This window comes from Epargyreus clarus, unplaced genomic scaffold (assembly GCF_041222505.1).
Source record: "Epargyreus clarus isolate Ecla_fem2 unplaced genomic scaffold, WU_Ecla_fem_2.2 ptg000015l, whole genome shotgun sequence".
NCBI classification, from domain to species: domain Eukaryota; kingdom Metazoa; phylum Arthropoda; class Insecta; order Lepidoptera; family Hesperiidae; genus Epargyreus; species Epargyreus clarus.
In genome coordinates this window covers 9107163-9133621 of record NW_027332223.1, presented here as the reverse complement: position 1 = coordinate 9133621, position 26459 = coordinate 9107163, and positions in this window count along the sequence as shown.

The following is a 26459-nucleotide window of genomic DNA, read 5'->3' as shown; positions in this document are numbered from 1 at the left end:
ATTATTTTATTTTATATATTAATTTAATATTGTCAAAAATAAGAAACTGCCATTTGACACATATTTTCTTGATAGGTCAACACCATTGTTTACATTTTGGACACCTAATTATGAATCAGACTATATGTATGATTATGATTTTTATTTTTATTGTTATCGAACGTATTTAACTATGTAGGTATATCAATAGCGATACACGAATTAAATGACACGGACTAAACGTCCAGCAAATTCGACATGTCATTGTACTTAGCTATACCTAAAGTTTTTGCTAATTTCTACCCATTATTTCCTAATGGACATTCAATACCTCCAAATTGGCTGTATAATTTATCCTATTGCTTTAGTTATCCGATACAGGAAGTTATGCTTATATTCGAAAAAAGTGTGACATTCATATTTTATAAGCGTGGTTTCAATAACACTTAAACGTTTTCAATATACCGATACATTTTTTTTACACTTCGGTCGTTAGCGAAAGAGCGTAGTTTAAATACACTTGAAGTGAAGTGTGACCGACATTCTTTTGTAATAATTGTATAGAGCAAATTGCTTCACGGTTGAACAGAGTTGTCACTTGGATCTGTGGTGATAAAATTAATTTTATTGAAAATTTGCAAAAAATATTTTTGCAACGATTATTTGTGAAGTTCATATTTTCGCTTCTGAGCATTGGATGCGATTTTGAAATAGATTAAATTATGAAATAGTGTATTGAATCATTTGAGGAAAATATTTGAATGCGGTAGGATTCTTCGTGGTTCATATAAGTATGACAGCCGAGGTAAGAGCTGCTTCTTTTTAGTTTGAACGGTGCGGTGACGCGATACACTTTCGAAGCGTTCCAATATAATCATTAGAGTTAGCTAAACGTCTATATCCGTCCTCTGGCTAGAATATTATTTGAGACACCTTAAAGGTAGAAATTGCATGCTCCTTTGTTTCTTTCATTAACGAAAAATAAACATCCATGTCAAGCTGTGCTATGTTGTACCACCATCAGCACACATCGATCCGTGGCGAAACAGAAACGCAAATTATGGATTGAAATCTATTCTAAGACTAAAATTTTCATATAGATTTTTTTGTTTCTAAAGCAGTCATGACACCAAATCCTAGTGGAGTCCTATGGGAATAAAAAGGATTATTTTATATAGTGAAATCAAAAGTAAAGAGTGTGGTTTGAAGCGCATTATGGACACAATGCTGCGCCCGCCAGTGCAGTGGGTTGTGACGACGGGTGGGCACTGCGGTACTGTACACCTTGCTTACTGCAAGTGTACTATCAGGAACAATGTGTCCAATGAAATACAATTGAGATATTTTTATGCGGAATGTAATAAAAAGCTTTTACTTATGTTTCTCCCTCACATTATGAAGAATGAGTGAGACGTACCTACAAAACCGACATTTAATTCTTTATCGAGTTATCATACGTAGTTATGTGAAAGAAGTTAATTGCGCGCATTAAAATAAGGTAGAAAAGTCGTAAACGTTAAAACACGTCCCAATTTGTAGCTTTACAAATATTCGTATAGTATCTATAAAAATGTTAAGATGTATTAATTGATACCGAATAGTGAAAATGTAGCAGCGTATAAATACCTCAAGTCAATTGAACATATCATTTAGGTACTAATACATATGTTAAGTCAATTTACATTGGGACATTTGTGACCTGCTAAATATAGTTACGCCTAGAACGCCTAGGACGAACAAGCCGTGAAGCTGGGTTGGACGTGTGAAACAAGGTTTACCAAGACGCCACAATTTTGTATTCCTTATGTTGGATACACCTAAGTTTTGTTAAGGTGATGCTACCTGAACATTAATAGCTTACATATTCACCTACTTAATTGTCGAAATGTCGTAAAAATAATCCCATGAACAGTCGTAGCAGTAACATACACTCATTTAACGACTCAATATAATCGTAATCTAGGTTAATTGAATCCAAATAGGCACTAAACAGACCTTACATGTTACAAATGCTATCGAAAATGAGTAAATTACTGCAATTTATATCGCGGCATCCAATCGTGAGCAATCGATGGCAGTAAATGAATTTTGTCAACGATTGTACCGAACGTATAATAAACAGGCACAATATCAAACGGAAATATCGGGTTCGTCAACGCCATTATATTCATACAACAAAGGTCACATCGTTTATTTCAACTGAGGAAGTTGATTAGGTAGGTAGATAGTACGGTAAGTATGTTACGATGATTTCGATTGAAGGATAATTGTTATGGGAATCCTCTTGGAAATATGTTATGAAAAGTTCTAACTCTTAGGCCTCAACATTGTCACGGGTCAGCAGATATTACGTACCTATATAAAAGTGTGTTTTGATATTATGATTATCAACGTTGCATAGGAAATATACTATTGGAAAAAGACTTGAGTTGGAAGATAATATGTACTAAGCAGCCCGACCTGTACCCCTACCATGAGTTTTTACGTTTCGACAAATATGACTGTTTTGGTATTTGTTTACGTATTTGCCCATACTATTTCCAATCAGCGCCCCTAGCGGATTATATCAAAACTTGGAAATTGTTTGGGCCAATACGTAAACAAATACCAAAACAGTCATTTTGTCGAAACGTAAAAACTCATGGTAAGGGTACTTACTGATAAAGAAAGAAAGACAGAAAACTAGAATATAGTCGTCATTGAATCATTGTATTATTCTACAATTTAGAAATAGCTGTAATAGTGAGACGACTAGTGTAAAATCACGTACAGTATCATAGATTCCGTCTCTAGAAATGAAATGAAAATTCCTTTTAGATACGCAAAGTGTAGCACAAATCAAAGGAAATATAAATGGTGTCCAAAGGCGAGTACGCAGCAATCCCTCACACAAGTGGGTAAGAAGAGTTGAATTTTTAATGCTACACTCAGACCGCTGCAAACCGTAACAGTTTTCTTGTCGTTGGCGGAGTGAAGATGTGAAATAAATTTTGCAGAGTGGCCCCATCTTTTCGTTTGACATTAATATTTAATGGGAACAGCCATAAGTACTTCATACATGGCGTATCTAATATTGTTTGGGAACAAAGTAGGTTCGTCTAAAGCGACATCCATTTGCGGACATGTGGAAGTGAAATAATTGGTTAAGTGCGAGTCGATACGGAGGGTTCCGTAACGCCAATTTTTCATTTGTTTATCAATTTTCATCCGTTATCATAGCAGCTTTAGAAGTAAATGTATTGTAAAATTTTGAACCGTCTACCTACTACGGTTCAATAGATAAAGCGAAAAACGCCGAGAAATGGCGGTTTCCTGTATGGCGACCACCATTTATTTTCAAGCTTTGTTATAGTGCCACCGTTATACACACTTTGTGGAAATTTCAAGTGTCTATCTATTACGGTTCAAGAGATAGAGACCTGTGACGGTCAGACGGCCAGACGGCCAGAACCCTTAGTATGAGTTTTACCTTTTAACAAAAACGACTGTTTTGGTATTTGTTTACGTATTTGCCCATACATTTCCAATCAGCGCCCCTGGCGGACTGTTTCAGAACTGACTGGAAATGTATGGGAAATACTTAAACAAATACAAAAACAGTCATTTTTGTAAAATCGATAAACTCATACTATAGGTACAGGTTCCGTTCTTACCCTTTGGATACAGAACCCTAAAAACCCATACAACGAGCACTTCATTAAACATAAAGAGAATTAAACAAAGTATCAAACACAGAAATTAACTATTGCTCACCTTGAAACAAAATTGACTTCCTCATAGCTGCTGATAATAATGACAAGACTAAAACAATAATGTACTTGTTGTATCTATTCTTTTTTATTTTACGCCACCACTGAAGGTCGCATTAACAATACAGAAACAAAGTTGATATGATTCGTCTCGCCATATAATTTCAGTTGAAATTCCACGTCATTGTCAACAACGTAATCGATTAATGCAATTTATAATATTGTCATTAGTGTGTGACGGTATTCGTGCATAATGCTTATGTGTGTGTCGATTTGCAAGAGATATGAGTATGTTTGTTGACTTTAAAACTCTTGAAAGGAATACGTCCGATTTTCTTCCTTGGTGTAGAAGTATAGCGTTGTTGTATTCTGCTTTGTAGGATGAGCAAGGCTGCTTATGATGGGACTTATTATAAACTTTTATGAGGCGTTCTGACTTAGTAGTCAGCGGTAAAAATACATCTGTAATAAAGTCGAGGTCATATATATGGGTATTTTGAATTTATTAACATAATGTTTTTTTTTTTTGCCACAGTGGCTTTTTTATAAGTTGAAATGAGTGCCATTTGCTAATGAAATTATAACTATTGTAAAATATTAGTATCCTTAATAACATTACTTCGCTGAGGACAATTTATGGACATTGAAAAAGACCACTTTTTTAACCTTAACTTGAAAATGATGTCACGCCGTTCTCCTACCTTTACATTTCTTTGGCAAATCTTACATTTCTCCAAATAATCTTATGCAAACAATCAGACAGTGCCAAAAAAGAGTCTATTATGTTTGAGTATTGACTTTGCTTTGCACCTAATGACCGAATAAACAGTTTCTTTTTGGAAATACCAGCGGAAACTTCGATTACCTACATTTCTATAGGTGTTTACAAATGGAATAAATATTGTAAAATTTGTTTGCAAACGTTTTGTATAAACTATTCGTTTCCGTAATTCCGATCATCTGTACAATAAAAAATGAATCGAATCATAGAGCTATGGTCAATCTGTATGAACAGTCAACTGTGACCGCTTCCTCGATAGATCTTTATTTCTTCTTGGATAATTTGTTTTTACATTGAATGTGACGGTTTCTTATAGTTTTTTGGTAGTCTCCGGGCGACGTCATGCTTTTGTTGGCGTATGCGCTGGCGCACCTGTCCACGGCCTCGATGAAAGCACGGTGGTTTAATAATTATTAACGATCTCTTTTTATACGATTGAATATTGCGATTGGGAAGTAGATCACCTCGTTGATTACGAGAATCTTTTTGTTATAGTTTTTAGGCTGTAGGTAAGCGGCGGAGCGTGGCGCCATTTTTTGAATCCGTTATTTATGTTCACCCAATTGTCATCAATGGCTAATCTTTCTAAACATTATTTCCAAGAAAGTTTATTATAATAATAGACAAAAGTGTCAACGCTCCGTATTAGGATGTCCGGATCATAAACCAACGAAAAAGTAGAGTTATCTGCTTGTAGCTACAGCGTCTTTATTTTATGTTTTTCTAGTGCTTTGGTTCCGGACACGATCTAGGTCAGATTATCTGATCAGTTTCCTTAAATTGGGATAATCCAAAGCATTGTACTGGCTGAATGACTCTTTTCAATAGGTTGAATTGGCCATTCAGTAGCAGGTACTTTACCACTTTGTATCCATTAAATTTGTTATATTATCTATATTTTTATCTTATGAATGCATAATATTTGTAGATGATTATGCATCTGTATATCAGATGTTTTTAGTGAATCTAATAAACTTTTGACCTCTTTTTACTGATGATTTAATAATATTTTATCTTTATCGTAAAATTTATTATGAATTTAATGACCGTTTTCCGGGTTAATAGAGTTTATATTTGAAATGTTAATATTACCACCGCGATGATTGAAAAGTCAACAGTCTTGTCAACTTATCTTATGATATAAAGTTACAAATACGTCTCATATTATATTTCGACAAAGATAAAGAGATAACTCGATTATGGCGTTGTTCGTTCATACTTTTAATAAATAACGTCAACAAGTTATGACACTGGCCGAAATACCTATTTAAATTAGGAAACTATTTATATTTCTATAAACAAGGTGGGCTAACGGAAACGGGTATTATTTGTTTATTAATCTGGCATCGTGTCACCGCTAACGGTAACACTTGCCCCAGATCATTTTCGTGTATGATCTGTCAAGCGTATCCCACATGTCAGGGTTCAGGATGGAGCGTGCCATCCGTTTTACCTGGGAAAGAAGCATATTTAGCAGCCGAAAACTCTCGACAGTGACAAACAAAAACGCTTTCAAATATTCGAGCAGTGTTGCATAAATTCCTACAAATTCTCCATAGGTACTTGTTACTTTTTCGAAAACAAACTAAATTCGTCTCTATTTCTAAAACGGTACAATTTTCATCGGCAGTGCTCTACTTGCAGACTTATTCTCTTCGACTTTGAGTTCTTTTCATAACGCAAGTGGCGTCGCAGCGTCAACAACGGAAGGAACAGCTCAGTGTGTGGCTGCATTTGTGTTATTAAATGATTTATGGAGGAGGATTACTGTAGTGAAGGGTTGTGAGTGATTTTAGAAGTTATACCCTTCTCGGTTGGGTGTGATTTCGCGTGTGATGCACGGCTGTTAATCATGCACGGTAGTCGTGTGTTGATCTCGATGTAATTGAGTTAACTGACGCAGTGATGACTTATTTGACAGAGTGAGTCGTCTGTTTAACTATTCCCTGCCTGTAAAATTATGTTATGTTCCGTCTAATGGATCACGTCAAAATGTTTATTACGTGTGTAGATAACGCTCATCATCTTTTTAATGAGTCGAGCCCGTGGATATTGTATTACAAAGATAAGAAATACCACTAAACAGATTATTATCTGGTAAGCTCGTTTTATTAATAGTTTGTCGTATATCTTATATAATTGTCACTACAATATGCTTATTGAATGAAACTGGAATCGAATGGTAGATACTAATTAATGATCAAACCTACACACCTTTTAGTAAAAATGTATAATTTATAGCATGGTTGGTTGGTTCGATGAAGGTAATCGATGTTATAGGTAAGCGTCTAATTTCTAACTGTATTTTAATATTTAAGGGGCTATTAATGGAAACAGGTAGTAGCTTAGTTCTTCTACATTAGAATGTGCTATTTATTGTTATCTTTAAATAAACTGTACTAGATGCATTGGAAATTAAATGTTTTTTTTTAATATGCATGTGTCTATTGCTATGTGTCTATGTTTAATTTGTTATTATAAATATAGAAATACTAGCTGACCCGGCAAACGTTGTGTTGCCATATAAATAAAAGAATGTTAAGGGTGAACAACCCTTATCACTTAGGGGTATGAAAAATAGATACTAGCCGATTCTCAGACCTACTGAATATGCATATGAAATTTGGTGAAAATCGGTAAAGCCTTTTTGGAGGAGTACGGTAACTAACATTGTGACACGAGAATTTTATATATAAGATGATCCCATAATTAGGTTTGATTTCATATTTAATTTTAAATTAATAACCTCTTAAATTCCATTTATTTACACCTAATTTTTACTAATGGCACACCACAATGCCCAAATGCAACCAATTATTTGTAAATAGGTATATTTATATCAAATTAATCATTTGCCGAGATACTTTCGCGAACAACCGGAACTATTCCGGAACTATCAGTTGCGATTTTCCGGTCGGCATTCGGTTATTGATCGCACATTGGTCGCGGGCGCATTATTTTTCCGGATGGAGATATCAAATTGATAAGTGAGGCACATTCGCAGCGGGCGGGCGAGGCATTATGAAATTGGCCGTACGTTAGGCGCCGTTACTTCCGATAAAATATAACCGGCTACGCCGCTCATATCTAGTATCGCCAGGTGACTTGCTTTTGAAGGAATTTCCCGATTTTTCTTTAAATTGTGTAATAACATTCATAAGTTTCATTGTACCTCATCAGGTTGTGACTCATAAGATATGACTTACATCAACTATTGTTATTAATGAAAATTTAAACATTAGGTAGGGAGTTAGGGACGTAGGAAATATTTCTTCTATACATTTTAATAGTTATAAAAATCGTAGACGATTTTCCTTCATCTTATTTACGAATATTCAAAAGCAAAAGAATCATTTTACTGGCATCATCATTTTTAAAACACATGGTAATCATTATAAAGAAATTGTAGTACCTTCTCTTAATTACAAAAAGTTACGAGAATATTTCATGTTTGTTAATAAAGTGACTGATTAGGTATTAAACCTGTCCCATTTCTTAAAACATATTTACAGCAAACTAACCTCCAAACTTTTCCTCGTAACCGACTCACGTGCGCTGTTCCCATCATATTATCTATTAGGGTAATCAATAATTTATTAACAGATGCCCGCCATTAACACAACTTTTGATACACATTATGTTAAACGGCAAAATTTAAATATCGGTTGCGTTAATGTAATAAAAAATTGATATGTAAAATATATGCTAAAAAATATGCGGGTTATGGATATAAAATGACGACCCGATCACTATGTTTGATAGTAAAATGGGTTTCTCGCAATAAATATAAATTCATGATTAATTAAAAATAGTATTTGTCAACATTCGATAAATTTTATATTAAGGACAGATGGCATTTTTATATTTTATAGGTAGGTACCCTATTAGGTATAAGAACTACTAATGAATTTAGTAGCTGCGCTCACGGATATTGTAATTAGGGCATGTCTAAACAAATTATCATCATCAACCCATTACTGTCCTACTCCCAGCAGTGGTCTCCTCTCATAATGAGAAGGATTAGGCAATAGTCCACCGCGTATTGATAGACGTGAAGTCTACCTTTGAGATTTTTTTTAATCTCATGTATGCAGGTTTCCTCACGATGTTTTCCGTCACCGTTTAGCAAGTGGTAATTAATTTCTAATACGCACATAACTTTGAAAAATCAGAGGTGCGGATTTGAACCCCGGACCCCTCGATCGAGAGGCCGAGTTTCTTAACCACTAGGCTATCACTGCCTTTTAGGGTAGACACTAGGTTAACCTTAAAATACTAAAACCTGGGATAGACTCCAGGTTAACTAACTTAAATTGTCATTTAAACTATTGAAGAATTTAATACTGGACGACGATAATGAAGTTTAGTAAAAAAAATTAAGTAATAGAAAATGCTGTATTGACACACATGTGCACGTGTTTTCAGCTTATGTAAAAAAGGTCAATATATTCATGTATGAAAATGTATATAAGTTTCGTTAGAAAGCTCCATTTAAACAGCCATTTCTAAGATTACTTTACATAGGTTGCACAACAGAAACTTTAATGTCTTTTTGTATCAATGTATAGATATACTAAAATTTTCTTCGCTTTTCGTTACACCTGTAAGCCCTTGAAAACAGCATCATCAATTGCACCACCCACCTACCAAAACTACCACTACCGACCAACTGTAGACACTTACATCAATTTGCAAGACATAATTTTTACTCCCACGAGTATCTGTATTGAAATCACCGTTACCATTTTGTTATCAGATGACATGACTTATGCAAGTTGTTTTGCTATCTGGACTGCATGCAGGCTGGTTATCTAAGATCTAGTAGGTACTTTATATCTTACAACCAATATAACAAGCCGTGACGATAGTAAGAGATATTTTCTTAATGAGTCCGTTCGAATGATCTGTTGGTATTAATTAATGGTGCATATCAATATGTATTATACGTTATTGCCACTGAGTTTGTTTTATTGTATAGACTGGAAGTACGCAAAGGTGGCATTTTTAGATCTTAACTAATCGAAAATAACGGCCAAATTTCAAATGAGTTTCCGTGCTTTTTAGGACACCTAGTTAAACCTTGGAAGCATTATGGACATTTTTAAATATATGATACAAAACATCCCTTACTTCTGTTCCGAATCTAAGTATAAGAGAAGCTTCTTAGAGTATCCTCCAGGAATCTAATTGGGGGTCAAAGATTGAAGCCAAGACTTTCCTTAGAGTCATTTCGTACATTATCTCCGTAGTTACTCGTACTACTTCGTCATGTTCGTAGAACAAGCGCCCCTATGATTCAATTACGAATGTTCTAGAACTCTGTATTTTTTCACTGCAATTGTTATACCACACTTATTCCTGCTTTAAAACAGAAGCGTGTCTGTGTCATGGTATAAAGAAATTCCATCTTAGTAAGTATTTAGATGTAGCAGTGTGTCTATGATGGACTTTGTTCTTTTTAGAGCTCGTTATATGTATAGGTAGGTACGTTTTCCGATGTTTAATGACTATTAAGCATCAGAAGGGACTGTGTGTCTGATTTTTATGTAATAAACAAAACCTTGCCTTTCACGATCAAAAAGCAATAGCAAATATACCTAAATTAGGTTTTCAACTTTCTGTTTGCCATGTTTACTCTTTCATCGCATCAAAACCGATAGTGGCCGGAACTGTAGTGTAATGAATAAGCTCCAATTCAGGAGCGGGTTCCGTATCTCACTACATTTGATGTGCACTATCGGGGTGGGAGTCGGTAACGTCAGAGATTTATGATCTCATAACGCGCCGTTCCTCGCCCACCAAGCGTTCAGACGTATTGATTTCATTTCGGCATACATTTTTAAATAGTTCTAGCACGAAGCAAGTTCTTCGTGTACTCAACCCAATCAAATTTTGCGCATTAAACATTCATTGTCGTTTGTGATTCGTGCGGCGTTCATACGTTCACTTGACCGGGTCTTCCATTTCAGAGAAATCGGTTATTAGGTAACAAATGCGCGTTTGATCCATATGATGTTATCTTATTACTAGTATTTGGAAGTTTACAGTGGAATGTTATTAATTTTTGTGTTATAGCATTATTGTTGCATGCTGTTGTCTGGTTTGAAGTGCTTCATTGGAGAGACTTAAATATTGAAAGCTATACAAAAAAAGTACTTATTGTTTTGAGAATAACTTGTCCTGTTCTGCAGTTCTACAGTGAGAACAGCCAAACATTTATATAAGGAATCTAAATTCCTAGACTTAGACGTAGGGATTGATTTTCCTCTCGCTTCTAGAACTGGATATTTGTAGGTGTGTTATTGACATCCATAATAGGTACTACATATTATTTTAAAAATTAAGATTTTATTATGTAGGGAAGCGATGTATATCTTCACTTTCACCAATTATATGTGAAACACGGCTCATCCAATGCGTTACATATGTAGAGTTTGAACAGTGTAGGTACTCGTACAGTTGATATGTTGCGCCCGCACAGGTGCCAATGACTTTGGAACGTTTTGTCCCGAGGCGTCCTGCGCCTATCGCTAACTAAAAAGGTGTCGTTAGTAATGGTTTTTGAAACATCATAAAGATGTCAAGTGAGCTGTTACCTGATTGTGGCTATCAGTTCAGTGTAATAGAGCGAAGCCGCGTGTAGCGTTCACGTATACATTTGAAAAATTCAAAATTTTCCGATGTTTTATATCATCTCTGGAGATGTAATCTTATATAACACTAACTAAAATTACAGATTTGTTTTATAAACCTTCAACAATCATAGTTTTCTTCCGATTTAAATTAAGCTTGGAATTCTATCACATATATTTCTTTACAAAACATCTATGTTATGTGCCTTCTTCGTTTCGTCCCTCTATATTTCTATATTGTACGTTTTATTTATATATTTAGTAAATTACTTCATTATTTATAATCAATATTAAAAGAAGTTAGAATAAAAACAATAATCGTACAACTTCTCCATAATAACTTCGCGAAGGGTATATTGCGTTTGTCTTAATCATGTAATCGCTCACCACTTACCGCAAATTTGGCCCTTAAGTTCCCGAAGTTATAAGATTATTACAGTGTATCTATAGATAACTTACTTACGGTTTTGCCAATCTTACGTAGATTGTGTACTGACATGCATTAGTCAACTTTGAAAATGCATTAGATCTTAGAGCTAAGCACAGAAATAATAATTGTATTTATTTAAACTTATTATATCTTAAACATAATGTTATTAAGTATAAACTTTGCGCTAAATTATGGTTTTAAAAAATATAATATGTCTTACAGCATTATATATCAAGAGTTTCCGTATGTTCTGTTTCCCTTGCGTTGTTATGCTGACCGTACTTTCTTTTAATCACTTCATAAGTCACCAGTCCGGCATTGTTACTCTTTATCTCGTAATTTTTGATGGCCAGCGGTCACTTAACACTTCAAATTGTTTCGGATAGTTTATTTATTTTAATGGCGCCTTAAAGAGCATTCCACTAATCAGCCCGAGTGCATTGTCCAATGAATATAACATGATATAAAGTAATTGATGTTGGAGAACAAATAATGTTTTTACTGCTATCGATACCCGTGTTTATTGGTAATGATAATTTATTTGTTTGTTCGTGGGCTGTAATAAGGCATTATGATTGTACAATTTATTTTTTACCCGCTCGAAGAATAGTGAAAGAATCAATTGAATTCGAATGTTACCGGTAAAAACAACATCTTTAGCCCTGCATGAACCCATGAGGTTCCAATGGAATATATCGCCCCATTTGTCACAGTATTCGGCAGGTAATAACAGTAGTTTCGTACTATAAATTTACATAAAAGTTGGCATCGTAAATATTGTAATAACAGAATATCGATCGGGCTTAAGTCCTTTATACACCATCCACAGTATTTTTGCATTCGGTCGCGATATATGCACGATGAAAACGGCGTCGGCTTTTTGCGACAAATAATAATTCCCGGTATTCTAGGTTTTGGGTTTCATTAACACACTATTGGGCCTTGTGTGTTTCATAAATTAATAGAGTAATCAGTAGTGCGTACAGTTTATTAGTGCATGATGAAACTTGCATATATCGGCTTTGTTTGGCAAATATTGTGTATGGCATTGTCGGTTTTAGGGTATGTTTATTCATTTTTGGATCTCGTGCGCTTCATAAATGGATAGTAGGTACAGGGCTTTATTCGGTCCCCTAGTTATATTTATGCTTCATTTGCCACTGCCATCGGTAGGCGGAAATTTTAATTTATGCGCTTGAGATTGTTTGTTTTTATGAGATCACTACTTTTTGTATTTACGAAGAAAAAACATGATTTCATTCGATCGCGGAAGCCGGCAATCGTTCTCAATAACGATATTTAATTGATTGACGATTTAATATACTTTATCTAATGATTTTTTGTTATCCGTCTGAAGTTATATTGTCCCACTAATCTATAGACAGATGCGTCAGATCTATAGACTCCTGAGAACTAAATTCCAACGCTTCAATGTCTGGTTACCTGACAGACATAATAACTCTGTCTGCCCTAAATATTTCTCGTCCATTTTTAGCAGTTTATGACACCAGGAAACAAGCTTGTCTAGTCTATAAAACTAGGAACTAGACAGAAAGTGTGTAACAGAATTTTTCCCAAAGGCAGATCACGATTCTACATTTAAATCATCAATTATTTTTATCAAGTGTAGGTAGTAAATATGAGCATTGATCATATTCCTGGATCAAGTAATATCCTATCTGAATACCGTATCATTGATAACAAATGTACGACATCTTCAAGCTTCACGTAAAATCCCAGTCCTATCTATATATACCTATATATACCTATGTAGAGTTGGTTATCGATAGCCATAAGCGGCGGTAGCCACTTGCCACCAGGACTCCATGCTTTACTTCTATCTTCAAAAAACTGAACCATGATAATTTTTGAACATTATTTACTTAACAAGTTTATATTAACATATGCATACAACTAGGTGGGTACTAGGGTCTATACGTATAACTATTACTAATAAATTTTCAAAAGTCAATAATAATTAATGTACTCCTAACATTAATGTCATGGTCAATACCTATACAGTTAAGTAGGTGCCTCCATAACGATATTTAAATGTTATTGGTGTATAAACTGCTCGATATATATTTCTAATTAATTAATTAATATCGCAGCCTACATTCCACCTGTTGAAATATGGTGATATATGTGTGTTGTTTGAATAATTATAACACGAGATACGAATATTTTTTGAATTTTATGAATAAAAAAATTAGGTAAAGGTAATTAAGTTAAAACGTTCTAGCAATTATAAATGGATCGTAAACCTTAGATAAGTGTTTTATTTTGAAGTTAATACCGTATGTATTAGTTATGTTTTCTGTTTTACTTTTATAATAACGCTATGATGCTTTGTGTCTGGTTGGGATCGACCCTAAAACCCACTACTCGTCACACGTGTACGGTGATCACTATGCCACTGAGGTGTTCTATACTTGTTGTTGTATATCTGTATTTCTTATAACACATTTTATGGCCCGTGAATATTGCAACCATAACTGAAAATAGAATATGAGCCCTAAACACCCTAAAATGTCAACTTATACCGTTACTTTGCTTCAAAACTGTTTCACTCACAACTTTAATCTGCTTCAATAATGTTATGCGGCGTTCATAAATTTGGTTAATAATTCTTAATAAATTCTCGTTAATTGATCCAATGTCTGGAACTGATAACATTATGCCTATAGCGATTGGTTTCGCTTGAAAAATTCTAATTTAGAAGCAGTGACACAGCAAAACGATGCAGCCATCTTGTTACGGATTTCGTGCAATTAACTAAAACCATTTATCTCTTGCATGATTTTCGATATTTTATTGATTCGCCGCGTACAAAGTGTATAATTATAACATCCTGCGCTTTCAATAGAAATTAGACGAACAGTCGGCTCTAATTTAGTGGGCCCTCCGTGAATTTGTTTCTACGTTTCTTAATTTATTTTTGTTTGGTTTATAATGAAGCGTCAGCGATAACAATATCGATTGTTCGTGAATCAAACGGAAGTGGAAATTTGAACCCTGGCAGGCGATGCTCCGACCGTGACTGAACCCACAAATGGTTTATAGTCAACGACTTACATTCGTTTTTTTCATATTGTCATTGTATATTTATATTGTTTCCACAAACTCTCTAGTTAGTTGTGGTTACCGCTAAAGATTTTTTAACCAGTGTTCGGTTGAGTTTACTTCATTTTGCGGAGTAAGAACTTGTTTTATTTCAATACAAGTATTCTTTTCTATGTGGAGTACCTATATCGCCGTATTACAAAATACCTCCTCTTGTTAGTGACTATTAGGCGTTCTACGAGCTCTACTGTCTTCAATACATCTCGATATGTAGAAAAATAAGAGAAGAACAGGCGTGTCGTACAACAGTTATCTAGATCTGAGTATTCCGAGAACAGAGGACTCAGCTACCAAATATCATGACTACCGTCTTACAAATGAGAAAATTTCGCTCTAATTATTTATGAATGTGTTATCGTCATATCTCGGGAGCTCACGACCCGGCGTCTGTGCGCACGACACGAGCAAAACCGTAGGTAATTAGCAAATGTGCCTTTCTTTGTTCTCTTGGCACGTTTTGCATTGGTTTCCAATCTATCGGTGCATATACCGAGATAGGTAGGTGCGCGACAGGGCGATGGATCGTTAATAAACCTCCATTACTTTCATTAAGGCTATCTGCGGACAGTGGTCGTATCGCGACGTCGGCCGTCATGCCATCGACACATAACAAAATTAAACGCGATGACGCTATCGAAGGCCGCGCATCGCGCGCTTGCCGCTATCCGCGGGCTCACTTAATTGCGAAATACGAATAAATGTCGATAATACATTTTAATCGTTACACCGAGCGCCGAGCACCGAGCACCGATCGCCGAGCTCGACATCATTCTCTGTAATCCTAAATCTTGTTATGGAAATGACTGGAATACCTAAGCATCTATAATAAATTACGTTTCAGATTATCGTATGATCCAATCGTAAATTAAGACAAGATACATAATTAAGGCGAATAAATAAAATGGTTGGCATTTCGACGGGAGCACGTTCGATTTTGCAGAGCGATATACACATTATCCATTTTGAGCTATCAGACCCCTTTAATAAAGTGTAGTTTGATTCGTTACATTTAATTGCGATTCAATCGCCAACAATATTGAAGGAGGCAGAAGAGTGCGGAGGCGGGACGGGGCTCTGAATGTCACGACAAGATTTTTAATTACGGCGAAGATATCATCTTAGAACTGCACTCCCTGGTATAAGTTGGCGACACGTCGTGAAATTACAATTCAATAATTATTCCTGGAGAGAATTGTAAAATGCTGGGAGAGCACTTTATTTGCGACTGTTTAGGAACAAGCATATCGCGTTGTGAGAGTCAAGTATGAAGTTAATAAGGCGAAGTGCTGTGGCTGGCGGGACGTGCGTGGAGCAGCGTGTGTCGATGTCGAATATGATCCGGGGTTTATTTTCGTTCTTCTAATGCGTCTTCGGTGTCGTTCGGAGGACAATTAAAAATACAAAAAGTGAAACGTTTGTTTCAGACGTTCATTGTCTCCGTTATTAATAAATTCATTTTACTGAGTTGAAGTCGACGTGTATTTTATTCGCTTTAAGTGGTTTCACATTGTTTTATATTTATGTGCGGTTATTTTCGGCGAAGACATTATAATGCAGTTTGTGGGGGAAGATGTGAAACGGCTCACTCTTACTCCATTAGAGATATTTGAAACCTCGAGAGTGCACTCATAAATTGACTTTTGTAGTAATAACGTGTGTCTAAGAATATCTATTGTACTCCGTGTATTCCTTGTGGGACGCACCTATTATTCCTATGACATCAATATAAACTACTATGTTACATTCCATTCTAGAATGATTATAGATATAAATAAATTTACCGTTCACATTTTCTAAAAACACTTAAAACAGTTGTTTAAGAGTTTAATGTTCGTTTGCTGAAGCACATCTATTCTTGTCTAATAGCAAGTGTTTGCACTGCAGTGTTTTTTTCTCTAAACGATGTTATTTACTTTAGGTTATGTACATTCTAAAATTAACAATAGGTACTGTAACAAACGAACATGTAGCCCACTTAATGTTATGTTATCAATACATATCTGTATTTTTAACTTAAGTATTTGACGTTACTGCACTCTTCAAACAACCACTTGACACTACAGTTAACTACAAGGCAAAAGTGATTGTATATTTCCATGGCAAGTTCTATGAAAGAGGAAGTTCTATGAAATGTTTTACCACTTTTCAGCAACATTAAAGTCTATGAATAAAGTAACTATATGCCATATTACATAAAATCTAAGAAAATAATGTTTTGAAACTGATAATTCTAATTTTTCACTCATAGTTAAACTTAAACGTAATGACGAATAAATAAAAGTTTCACTACTAATTTCTCTACTTCTATCTATAATGTTGTTCCTAGCTCACGTATTTTATTTTAAATATTATCATGGTAGGATATATTTTATTTTCCTTGAGTCGTAGATTCGCGGGCACGTCCTCGCGCCTTACTACCACTGCATTTACTTTACTACTCTGATATTTTACAGGTAGCGCTCTTAACTTCCATATGACCTCTTTTATAGTCTTCTCTACGCGTTATGGCCGTATGTCACGTGATCCTCTGATTTTACTAACTCAGGTCGTGATATGCGCTACATCTCAAATAGTTAAGTAAAAGCACTAAAAAATTAGCGTTTATGAACGCAAGTGCAGTAGAAAATGGACGCGGAAATTAATTTTGAAAATGACCGATAGCCTGCAAGGAATATCCTCGTGAATTTCCGGTTTACAAAAAGATAGAAGAGGCTCCGCAACAAAGTGAAACACGATCCACTCTACTAATCCGACAAAAGCGAGCCTTGTTACCCTTCAAATTTATTTATAAGAAAACTCTCGGACAAGTCGTTAATACCTATAAAGTAGGGGCGAGAGAGGCGCGAGCGAGTTTATAACTCACGTACCGAACTTTACTCGCCGACACATAAAATAATAGGTGTAAAAACTTACACGGGAATGTACTCAGTGAGCGAGCGGGCTAAGATGGACGGCGCCCTCGCAGGCTTCACTGGGCACTGGGCGCATCCCGCACACCCGAGCGCTGTTCGCCGATCACCTTACCAACAATGCACCGAGAAATAACTATTTTGTACGCGTAATTAATGGTTGGCAAAACACTAACAGCCTATGAATATCCTGTGGCGAAGCGCCGCGATCTCGCTCTATAAAAGAGTTAAAACGATCTACTTCTTTAAAGTTTATTTTAAAACTATGACTACAATAGAATATAACTTTTATCATCATTATATGAGACTATGTAGGTTTGGTTTAAAATCCTGATTAAGAATCTAGATAAGTTTAGGAGATTAGGTGATCAGCGATAAAAATATTATGAATCTTGATGACAGAAAAAATCAAAGATCACAGCGCTACGAAAAAACCAGATGCTTCATTTAAAGTGTAAAATAAGAACTTCCATATGATCCCACAAAAGTGGTCCCATTTTGATATAGACCTCAGATCTGTGTTAGATAATATGTTACGTTATCTCATATCTTATATATGAGGAATCCTAACATATCAACATACTCAGATCTATAGTACTATCAGCGTACGTATATAATTATGACCGCTCACTTATAAAGTAATTCCAAATTTATAAAATCTTTTTTTTAAGATTTGCAACAGCAAAAGTAATTCTCTAAACATGATAAACCGTGAGACGTACCTATCTATCGACTCTACATAGAGTATAATTTACCGTATCAGGTAGACAGCCTGTTCTTTACCACTCTCATAACACAAAACAATGGAAGCAACGCAAGAAATACATCTTGAATTAATCATGGTAATGAACACCTTTCGAGCGTTTTATATCGGCGTTAATTCAGATATCACTGCGGAAACAAACGTCGGTTTATCCAGCCATCTGTGGTGCAAGCGCGCACCGGTAATCGTTAACCCCGAGGTGATATTATTTTGAATATCCATTTCCTTTAACGTTATTATTTAAATAATTCTTTGGTGAGGGTGCGAAGGTATACTTTGCATCGCTTTGTTTAGGCGTAAAGATGTATGACACAAATTCGAATAGGAACGGAGCTGGGAGCCGCGGGCAGTGGGCACGTGCGCGCGCGCACCTTGCACCGTTCTGTTGTTGGACACAAAATAAATGAGCATCATATTGAATGTGGGAGGGTATTCTTGTCTCCGTAATATTATACTACTTTGAGATTTTTTCGTACTATAATAGTTTTTCACTTGCGAACCGTCTTTAGCGTGAATCCGCATTTTTTGTACCTACTACCGACATCTAACAACTGTACGGAATGGTTATCATGGCGCAGTCTTCATAACATTCTGCCAATCAGATTCCCGAGTTCTATCTCTACCCGGGTAGACAATGTGATAAAATTTAAAACTCATTTATCTTTAGCTCCCACATTACGAATTATAATAACAAGCATTGAAGCACTAATAATATTGTCAAAATCAATAAAACAAATGAAACTGGCTCCAGTAATTATGACATTATCGTACGCGAATGCGACATTAATTACGCGATTTGCATGGCAAAACTCAAAACGGATGCGGAGGGGTTCATATTAAAATTTCGTTTTCTTGGTAACCTGTTATCCTTCCAGTGACCGAGGTCAATCAGCTATATTAGCTGCAACTATAAATTTCTTTTAATAAGACACAAATACAACTTTCTGTTCGTTTTGGCTCGCCAGCCAAAGAAATTTAAATAAAACACTTTTATCAGATTCGACAGGTGGAGGGGTTTTTTGTTTTTTTCCGGTCGTTTTAGCGTCGCTGTAGGTTACGGATTAGCAGCAACTAATCGATTTCCGATACGGAACGGGAAGTGCTTTATTAGTTTCATAGACGGACTCTACTTTGTCTAATTATGTATATTTTAAATTATTTTATCTGTGAATGTGACCTATGAACATATTGTAATGTTACTCACCTGTAATAGAATATCTAATAGATACAGATGTACTTACTTATGATTTTAATTGTTTAATGTAAAAAGTAACTGTCTGTTTCAGGTACGAGACGTTTGGGAGTAAAACAGAGAGACAGCGGTGCAATGGTTGATGTTATTAGAAGGAGAAAAGTCGGTGAGTGCTTTCATAGTCATGTTATTTTAGAATATTAAAGTAAAAAAAAAACGCTCACTTAAATGTTATATTAATTAACTACCTACGTACTTATTGATTACTAAAACAGTAATATTCTAATATAAGACCAATCTAAAAATCTGCTGGTCCGAGGTTTATATCAGATAGTATATTACAAGCTTGAATAGTTGAAAACGTAGCGACGAAACCTGCACGCCTATTAGTTCTTTAAAAAAATCTCAACCGTTTTTGAATAAATTCAAACTTAGCCAGCATGGAGCATAACCTATGTCTGGTCACTCTGAGAACCCCCGCCCAGCATGTTTTGACGGCGACACAAGTACTTATTGCTATTATAGCTTGTACCTCGATATTCTCAAACAAATGTGGGAAACTACGCTGTTCCGCTAGCGTACAGGAAAGCATTTATTTACATCGCATGAATACGTCAATATTATCTACTAAATTTTCATTACTATTAACTAAGTACTTAAACTTCCCACGTTAAGCGTCGTTTAGGAAACATTAAACAGTAGTTTCGCCATTATAATTTCAATATCGCTACTTAGTGTACAAAGTGGTGGTTTAATATTCATCAGGTCTTAATCAGTCGGTGGCAGCCCACCCACGTCTGACCGTCGGTGGTACTCACCGTTTTCTTCACCATCAGTGTGGTCATCGTCATACTAATTTCCCAGCTCCGTCTTCGAACGGACTATGCGCAATAAATATTTAAGATTAATCTGATTGGGGACTACGGCTAGTTAGTTTCGTGAATACTAACGATGGCTAAAGACTCGCCTCAGCCAGCCAACGGATCTTATTTTGCATAGGCTTCGTTTGCAATATAATTTTCTGTGAATTAATGCACGAGTGTTCTAAGTGGCGTCGATGCTGTAACTTTATCTATACGAGTACGATTCTTGTAACTGAATATTTAAGTTATCCTATAAAACGGCTTTTTTCTACGTTTTTCTGCAAAGTATATGGTAATCTTTTTTGTATTTATTTATATTTTAAAAGTGATTAACATGATAATACTCGTACTTAATATTCATTTTAGCTAACCCGTCTTAACGTTCCGTTGTATTTTATTTTAATCATCGGTGAGATGGTAAAAATATTCTATTTCAGTTTTCTTAAGAGAGAAATGTGGATTATAAAGGATATATTACATAAAATTAAAAATATCTGACGGTAGACAACGTGAAATAGTTTAAAGAAATCACCTAACTTGACAGTATATACATAAATAATAATATTTCTAATAATTATACGAAATAATTCTATACTAATTTGAAAATCAATTCTATTATAAAATCGAACCAGTATTATCGATTATATTCCACGAATTGTAAAATCATTAAACATATAAGTTAATTACCACCCATTAATTTTAATAGCAATCACAAAATAAACATACTTCCATAAACTGTAATCACGAATGCCGATCAGCAAAGAGGATATTACTTGTAGAGTCTGATTTGTTAGACTTTGGGTACCTATCAAGTAACAAATTGTGTATCTAAGATCGATACTGGCGTAATGAAGAGGGCTCAGCATTTAAATACATTTGCATATTAGAATGCGCTCACTCTATCGGTACGGTATAGCGGGCGTGCTAACTCTACACGTTGCATGAACTCTACCTTCCAGTGGGTAAGTTACTTTCTTACTTAATTTTTGTGTATGAAAAAAATTCTTAAATATGATCTGAATTATAATAAGTAATTTATTCACCAAATTTTGAGACGAAAGTGAATAATTTATTTTGGAGTACTCTTAGTATTAAAACTTTATTGAACTTATTGTTTTGAGTTATGCAGGACTCCGTATCATTATTTTATTCAGAAAAATAGATACGCGACATATGTTAAAATTCCAATAATTATAAAAATTATTTATAAGCTGCAGTGAAGCAAGTATAATAAATAACTAGCCATCGTAAGTAATAACGCTCATAAAATATTAATAGTTTTGTCCAAATTAATTCCTAGCCCATGCTCCTGAATGCCATTATCGCATTATGAAATCAGAACACGTCATAAAATATGAGCGGAGCGTGATTGATCTCTGACTAGATTAGGCTCATTACACAGTCTCTTGGAGTTGGACATTACTATGTTAACAGGTATACCGTCTTACGAGATGCCTTTGCATTAAATAAACATTGGATTGACTTAATTAATAAGCACCAAATACTTGAAGAGACATCGAATAATCAATTCGATCATCATCGAATATTGAATTCGTCGAATTGCTCAAAAGTGTGCTCAAAAATGAGACTATAGTCTCATCAAATCATCGAAATATAATTCTAGAGGTATCTTTATCATGTTTAAAGGAACACAAAAAAAATTATGAGGTTACTTCCAAATAACACTTTGCCAAAGAAACCTTTAAAGTATCGACCGCTTGTTCTCATTTACGATATTATACCTAGGTTCTACTCGTATATAATATTAGTTCCTATTCTATCGTTCAAAGATACATTTTACCAATATATTGGTACTAAATCGCTGGAGATTGCCAGCGTCAGTTCGAACAGACCTTCGCCTTTACAAGGTGATGTATCATCGCAGTGGTTGTACCTATTACGGCAGTCGGCAGACGGGGTAGAAAGCTGCACACACTCGTACAATCGTTATGCACACTTGCATACACTTAACTACTTTGTGTTGCTAGTGTAAATTCAGTAAATCATTGGAATATTTAAAAATAGAATTTGCGTTTTTTAACCTTACTAAACCTTATCCTTACTAAAATATTGTACATTGATAATGTCTCTGCTGTTATAGGAATTTAATATATTTCCTGGAAAAAAATGTCCAAGCACTTTAGAAAACTCAAAATTACTTTACATAAAAATGATAGATATTTTTCCATAGGAAAACTGAATTTCTATCTAGGAAATCAATCTAATCTTAGTAGATTAATACAAATTAAATGTTATATCTACTTATTTCGATTTTAGTAAGTATGTCTTTACTTAACGTTAGGGATGTCAGCGTTAAAGTAAACATTATTTTTGTAACAACAATTCGATACCGAAAATGTAGGGAAATTAAGACTTAGTTATAGCTGGCATCCCCACAGAGGGAACACAAGTGTATGTTGTGGATATGTAGCGCTGATGGAAGCTAGGTCGCAGCGATGTGCAGTTCGATAGCGACACCAATTAATATGCAATGTCGTACTTCTCGTAAACTAGTCACGGACATATGCCAATATGTTCGAACCGTTACACTACACATTATTTGTATAATTCCGATCGATTACCTGCCTCATCGGGGCATAATTAAGCGTTTGTTATTTAAATTCTCTTCGGCCTCATCCGTCGGTGACAACACAGACAGCCAAGACGATTATAATGGTCAATCAGTATTATATCTATGGACGTAACTCATTAATAGGTAATTTTGGCACCAGTTTGCTTAAGTACGGTTAGTTAACTGAAATGATATTTTCCGCGTTTTTGTTTAAAACTATCACATACCTAGAAGGTGATATTTTAATTAGTTAAAGAAGAGTATGAGGTTAACATAGTCTTGTATTTTATTTAAAACAAATAACCATTGACTAATTTGACTTCTTGAAATAAAGCTCTTAATAGTTTTAATGCAGTCTTATAATTATAATTAATATTATAGCCCGTAAATTTTAACAATTAATAATAAGAAATATTAAAGTACAAATTGTAAAATAAAAATTTTGGCCACTTGTCGAATAGCTTACTAGTAACTAAGTTAGTAAGTTGTACTAAAAAATCAAAAGGTATGCACTGCAAAATAACTAACAAATTCCTCACGAGCGTCCAGCGAAAATAACTCCTAAGTACGAAAAATTCGTACCTAAAACTAGTTTCGTTCGCTCCGAGAGCTTATTAGTAACAAGCTTACTAAGCGATACAGTGGTAGCTACATTAGTAATGGAGCTAATCGGAGATAATGAGTGCGGCGCGAACAGTATGGTAATGCGGAGTATCACACATCGGCGCGCCCTCTATCGGCGGCATCACGCCGGCGCCGCCCGGGACCCACGTCTTAGAATTCCCGTACGTAACTATATTTGTTTTATGAATCACAAGTACTTTATGATAACTTATTCTGACGTATTGGACAGGCGGATTACAGTGTGAGATACAGACGGAGACGTATTCATTTATGTTTCATTAATAACTTACTATTTTTAAATAATACCTATGTTTAGTATACGTTTAGTATTTTTAATTATTAAGATATTGTGTTAGGCTGTATATTATGATAAAAATGTTTGTACGCATAAAATATGTGTTTTTATTTAATAAGTTGTCAGTCTCAGTAACGCCGCCAACCTTTAAATTTTTCCGTTGCTCTATGGCGTAGTTGAAAAATGCTTTCGCAAGACATTTAAAAAGTCTAGCATTTTCCAATCTTTGTCTTATCTGAAGCCATAGCCATGAGTAGCGGCTAAAAGAATGTCCAATGTAGAATAATAAATACAGATTGATTCAAATGTGATCAATATTGTTTAACTACTACAATGCAACTAAATGTGTTTGATCAGAAATTGTGCAACAATCATATGACAATCCTATTTACAATTAAAATAAAACACGTCACGCCTATTTACATACGGTTTAACAAAACAATATCTAAAGTACTTACGACGTCTCATTGAGCATTCAAATTACATTACACAAATGTAAAGAACGAAAGGTAACAAGGAACAGAAACCAGTCATGATACGCCCGCGTAGATTGATGACCTACCGCAAACTCGACTGAAGAATAACCATGAGTAGGTAGGTAGGTACCTATACCTATAGGCTCACTGACGTTAAAGCTCGCAACGCACAGCATAATAATTAGTCATTAGAAAGTAGGCAGCCAGAGGGGGAGGACGGGTGGAAGGGGCGGGGCTCGTCTGTTTCAGCTTATCTGAAATTACATCTTTTATGGGTATCCGCGATTATTCCGCGCTGCAGCGACTTGCGGCGCGTTACTGCCGCTCGGAAAACAACTCCGCATTACCATCGGTGTTCTACATAATCCCTACTATTGCTTTTTATGAGATTGCTTCTTTTCGCTTCTCACGTCTACGAGCCATCCACTTTTGTGTATAATGACTGCGCCTGAAATTGCTTGTATTCTTGGAAAACATCAGTCTGTGTTTCCTTGCCTGAAACGATGTCGTTGCTACATAAGCTTTTAAATAGTGTTACATTACAATATATACCTTAAACATTTGACTCGGATGACTACGACAAAATTTATGAGCGGGTATAAAGGTCCTGGGAAGAGAAAATGGATACAATCTAATATCTTTGTTTGTTACACAAAGCACTGTCTACAACAACAGACGAATAATTCAGTGGAGTTAACTTGAATTCATAATCAAGTAATTTATGTGCACGGCGAATAAATTAGCCGCTTCAGCCCGCGCGCCGCCCATAACTTACCCCAATAAATTGCCCAAAGCGGGCCAACTTCATTTTATCTCCAAATACTAATAAGTACTGGTACTACCTCCGTACGTTTTTTATTTCCACTTTATTTTTGGTCGTTCCGTAAATTTCCACCCCGATATGACTGTTTTATGATAGCGTCACACGATTACAAAGTGATAAGCGTTTAACGCGTCGAACGGGCGCAAGTGCGACGAGAAACCGACGAAAATGTGACTTATTAGCTGATACCAATTCTATTATTGCCATGTCGGTGTTATGTTAATAATGTTTTAAATTTGCTTCGCCGCGGGGTGATTTTGAATAACGGGTAGGAGGTTTGGAAAATGGACTCTAGGGTTTATAAATTTGTAATACGATAAGATTCAATTTGAGCTGGCCGTTCCGTTGATACTTGTTACGTTCAAAGCTGTAAAGCACGATCACGTATCAGGTAGCACCTGCTTTGCATAAGGCGTCATGCCGAGAACCCTACGTTTAAAGTGTAAATTTTGCGATTAAAAGTATAAAATTGAGCATAAATACGGGGAACAAAACGCGTTCCGATAAGAATAATAAGTGAACTACATAATACCGCCATCGGAAGGTCAAACCAAGGTGTCCTTATTTATGCCTTTATGATTACTGCTTCATTTTGTTGTGACTAATTACATATTAGCCTCAATTAGTGCATTAAATACCTACTAAGAATTGTTTGACTGAATTAGTATGATTTTCTTTGTCTTTTAAAACATGATATGTTTAAGGTTTATGAACATGCTACCAGTAAGCTGAAAAATTATCAATAATCTTATTTCTTAAGCACCTATGCCATTACCTAAGCACCTGTACTACGTAGGTCATTTAGGTATTTGTAAAATTTTACAAATAATGGTTTATACTTACTAAAGTATTATATATAGCTACACCACTTAAACATACATATATTTGAATGGTTAAGGAAATTAAGACCGTAACAAAAAACGTTTGAATATTAATGGAGGTGTTTTGAATAAAACAATGAGCAACTTTAAATTATAAAGATAATGATTCAACCCCGACAAAAGTTGTCATGGTGTCCAAATTGTCCAATAGGCGACGATAAAATTAGCATACACCGAATGGAGGTGTCACGGCGCAGGAAGTGAGGTGTAATTTGTAAGGTTTGTGATTAATAAAGTGTACTAAGTGTGACCCGAATAGGACAGATTAGCGGCCACTTTATCACTTCTATTCCGAGTTAACGTTGCGTGACGGATCTCGTTTGAAACTCATAAAGAGTCCGAAGCAAAATACACTCGTAGATAACGC